The sequence below is a fragment of the Taudactylus pleione genome, unplaced genomic scaffold (genome assembly GCF_031769625.1).
Source record: "Taudactylus pleione unplaced genomic scaffold, aTauple2 ptg000198l, whole genome shotgun sequence".
Classification (NCBI taxonomy): Eukaryota; Metazoa; Chordata; class Amphibia; order Anura; family Myobatrachidae; genus Taudactylus; species Taudactylus pleione.
The window spans coordinates 11379752-11384855 of record NW_028284600.1 but is presented as its reverse complement, the minus strand read 5'-3'; the positions used below and the strand labels follow the sequence as shown (position 1 = coordinate 11384855).

At 37.5% G+C, this 5104-nt stretch overlaps 1 pseudogene; it reads right to left on the bottom strand.

Moving 5' to 3' along the window:
• Nucleotides 1-3815: 3815 nt before the first annotated feature.
• Nucleotides 3816-3934, bottom strand: LOC148518861 (5S ribosomal RNA; annotated as a pseudogene).
• Between the last annotated feature and the right edge of the window lie 1170 nt (nucleotides 3935-5104).

The window sequence follows — 5104 nt, the reverse complement described above, 5'->3', positions numbered from 1 at the left end:
GTGTGCAAATCCTGCGATTGCACGGCAAACCATTAGCACACCCACTATGTCTTGGCGTGCGATCGCGGTATGTTTTTAGAAGCCCACCATCCAGCCATAAGACGCCCACTCTCCCTTCATTACACACGTCATCTCCAGAAAGTGTATGCAACAATCGGTAACATCAAGTACCATCGGAACCATACACAGCGCTTATGGCTGACCATACCCTACCGCAAGCACTGCGAGTGCTGCAGTGTGTAATACAGCCATGTGATGTGTACTATGATGCTGCATCTTAATTATGCATGCCCAAGAAACGGCGTTTTGATGCTCAGGCACGCCTGCGTTCACACCACCACACCCCAGTTTCCATCGACCTCCCCGTGTCACCAGTCACAGACGACATATTCTGTCACTCAAACTTGTGGGCCGTCTGTGTACTCACTGCGAACGCTTCCCGATTGCAATGACTGGTTCACGCACACTCACTGCATCTTTTACGCATGCGCAGATAGCAAAAATCACCCAGCATCGTGCGAACGCAACTTAGCAAACGGTTCTGAATCAGGCCCTTAGACCACAAGTTGAGAAAAATGTGCAAGCAACTTTGCAGAATTCCAGGTTGCGGCTCAAAGCCAATCATGATAAAACATCCCATAGCTTAAGACTGTTGTTCCCTGGACAGACTGTCCACATCCAGACCCCTGTCGGATTTGACAGAGTTGAAACTTTTTCCCAACAGCTATGTGGCCCAACAGCTCCTAGAGGTGTGTGAGCCAACATTTCCACCTCCCCTGACACCAGCTTAGGGTGTCATCATGGATAATGAGTCATCATAGACAATTAATCCCCATTATTATGGACAATGACACACCTGAAGAAGCACCTATTTCTTATCAGGACAGTACCATGCCCTTGCCCAATATTGAACCCATTCAGGCACTTGCCACATCACTAGTCAGTTTCTTTGTCATCATATCTGGGAGAATTTCCAGACCTAATCCAAAATTCCAGTACTATATTACTTAACCTCCCATTTTTTTAGTTTGTGTTTGATCTTTGTTGCACACTGTCCCTGCATCTAACACCTGTTACACTGTCTTTCACCCACACAGCTGTTTGTTGTTTGTTCATGTTTGAAACAATTTGTGTTGCTGTAATGTATAGAGCAGGATGTTGCATCACTGTTCTCAGGAAGTGCTGCTGCAGCCATTATTCAGCATGATGCAGTGAGTAAATACACATCTGCAGTTATCCAGAGTCCTGAGATCATTTGCATCCCTATGAATTTTGTGTTCACCTGCTGCGTAGAAGATACAAGTAGTTACAACTTCAAGTAAATTTACTCTTGTTGTTTCAATCATCGATCAGAGAACATCAGACAGACTGTGATCCAATTCGCCATGAAAGCTACCGGATGGTTTTACGCATTATGTTACAGAAGGGTGATTCTGCTTGCTGACTAAGGACATGCAAAAAGAATCAGCATATCATAAATGGCTGATAAAAGCATATTGAACCAGCCTTCAATGTAGATTATTTTTATCATTTCCATTTTTTTTTTTTTTTTAATTTTTCACTTTTTCTTTTCACATTCCATTAACTTTTCAAATTATGAAGGAAGTTTTTAATCCCATTTTTTTTGGTATTATTAATTTGTTCATTAATTTGCCATGTACTGTGTAGCATTTCTGACATATTCACTTGTTAACATTCTGTGGTTTGATTCTGTTTGTTCATAAACTCTAGGTAATACAGGCACAAGATCAGAGAAACATATTTAAAGGGAAGAGGACACTTCAAAAAACATACTAAAACCATATATATATATATATATATATATATATATAGTTATATATAGATATATATATATATATATATATAAATATAGATATATATACACACATATATATATATATATATATATATATAAATAATCACGGCTGGTCCGGCACTCCCAATAATGATAAACAACTGTGGTCGGTGCCCTCACTAAATATTAAATATACACGGAGAAAGGTGCGGCACTCACAACTTGAAAATAATTCACAGACTGGAGTATAGCGTCAACAACATTTCAGTTTTTGCAACTGTCTTCAGGTGGGCGCACCTTTCTCCATATATATATATATATATATATATATATATATATATATATAGATGTGTAGATGTAGTTGAAATAAAGCGCCTGGTGTGTTGCATACAATATAAGATAAATCATAGGGTCTTAATGGATTGTCTACAAAGTGATAAAAGTGATATTCACAAACAATTTATTCACATAAAAACATGTAAACATAAATCAAGGGGCCTGCAAACAGTAATAGCAGCAACTCAAGCTCTATTAAGATGTTTATAAAGTGCAGTATGCTAGACAAACATATACCATAAAACAGACATAAAAATTAATCAAAAGGCCTGCACACAGTAATAGCAGCATACACAGGCTCTATTAGGGTATTATAAAGTGCAGTGTGCTAGACAAACATATATCATAAATATGTAATTCATAATAAATTAATAATGAATAAATACCGCATATAGCTGATCATATGTTTAAAATTCAAACATTAAATAATTCTTTAAAATATAAAAAGAATTATTAAAATGACAATGCTTATCTGGATATATGACAAAAGTTCATCAGGCAAGAAAGAGGCAGCTACCCAACGCGTTTCGTCCTTCAGGGACTTTATCAAGGGGTGTTGCTGTCCTGGGGTGTATCTTACTTATACCCCCATTGATAAGGACTAATTGATACATTATGGTAATTCATCGTGAAATCACTTCTGGTTTTCGACTGAGCAACCATGATGTTCTGGGGACAATTCCAGCAGGATTGGAGTGACCATCACCTCAAAAGAGTAATTACATCAAGATGATTCCATGTGAAGATGTCTATAGCCAAAGGATACTTAGTTCAAGAGATCGTGGATGTGGGACCCACTTCCAGGTCTCCACGTCACTTCTGCCCATACATATTGCTGGCTTCCGCCCGTCTCCTGGTATTGCTATGCTCATGCGCGCTCCATGACACTGGCAGTGTCCTTCTCTGCCCTTCTCCTGTTCAATGTCCATTCACCTCCATTCGGCTTCGCACATGCGTCTAGCTTTCATGTGGAAATCTGGTCACAATTTGCCTCTCGTTACTGACCGCCATTTTAGTGAAGTCCATTGGTTATAGACAGCAGATGATGCTAGTCCATTTCTCCAAATTACCATTTAGGTAGTGTCTGTAAACTATGGTAAAAGAACAATATTAGATTGGGTATATATATTATTTCTCCAAGTCTAAGATGCAGATAAAATTAAGCCTATATCTATATGGGCTCATATAGTTGTGACAAATGGACATATAAACACCAATAATTCTGTTAAGATTCATAACTATGGGAAACATATTGATAGTAGAAGTTGAAAACCTAGAAGGAGGTGTCGATGTCATATCTATATGGGCTCATATGAAAAATTAGAAAGAGGTTTCAATGTCATGTCTAAATGGGCTTATATGACTGCGACAAGTAGACATATAAACAATCATGAGTATGTTGAAATAATGAGTTTAAGATCCACACAGATGGCAAACATGATGGTAGGAGAAATTAGAGGAATTTTAAAGAAATTCCAATGTCCTATATTTTCTTATAAAAATGCAGTCATTTAATGTTCAAGTTGTTTCTTCTGGATAAGCACTATTTTGTAGTCCATAATTCTAGACCAAATGTCATGAAGAAAAAAGGGGGTCTTAACTCTGAACATATTATTCCTAATATGCCTTTCAGGTAGCCTGTAAAATTCCTTCACTTATGCGCCCTTAGGCATATGTGCAGTAATATCTACAGCACCTGGTATTCCCTGGAGGTCCCCCATCCAAGTACTAACCAGGCCCAATTATGCTTAGCTTCCAAGATCGGACGAGATTGGGCATTAACATAATGGTCTGGCTGCAGGTATCAAAACTGCAATTTACACCCTTTAAGAATCAACCATCACAGGAATGGGGCTATCTCGTAGCTTTCGTTAAAGCCGTATGGAGTCAGAGTGTTCAATTCGAAAATCCAAAACATCTCTCTTCTTGACAGTTTATTCCCTAAGTCACCTCCTCTCTCGCCAAGGGTGACATGTTCAATTGCTTTAAATGTCAGATGTTCTGGATTGGATCCGTGATGTGAGATAAAATGCTTAGAGACGGCATGTCCTTCCACTTTGTTTCTTATATTCCGGATATGTTCCTGTATTCTTATTTTAAGTGGTCTCTTGGTTTTTCCTACATATTTAGTACCACACTTGCATTCCAAAATATATATGACAGACGTTGAGTTACAATTCATGTAATTTTTTATTTTGAATTCCTTAGTGTTGTCAAAGTTGGAAAAAACCTTCCTTTGTGGATGTAGATATTTACATATAACACATCGTCTGCATTTATAACTGCCCAGACATTTCGGTAGTTTTTGGCTTTGTTTAATATCCATAATCTTAATCATACTGGGTGCTAAAGAGTCTTTTAAATTTCTCCCCTTTCTAAACAGTATCTTGGGTTTCGGGGGCAAGATCTCTTTTAGTACAGGGTCCATCTGGAGAAGGTGCCAATGCTTATGTAGAGATTTGCAAATATCTTTCTCATGCCCATTATATTTGGTGGTAAAAGGTATTCTAGTACCACTATGATTATGCTTTGTTTTATATTCCAAAAGTTCTTTTCTATCAAGGTTCCTTGTTCTGATTTCTGCTTTTGATAGAAGTTCTATAGGATACTCTTTCTCTATGAATCTTTCCTTGAAGTGCAATTTCGTTTCACCCTATGGAACTGGGAATATGGAATGTTTTCTTTCCACTTCTTTTGATGTCCACTCTTATAGTGTACATAGCTGTTGGTATCCACTTCTTTAATGTAATTTTTTGTTCGGATTATCTCTCCTTCACCTATAAGGATTAATTCTAAAAATTCTATGGATGTTTTATTAAAATGGGATGTGAATTTCAAACTCATATCATTGTCCAGAATATACAATAAAAACTGTTTAAAATCCTCTTCCGATCCTTCCCAGATCATTAAAATATCGTCTATGTACCTCTTATAAAAAACATTTTTTTCCTTAAAAGGGTTATTTTTGTATAT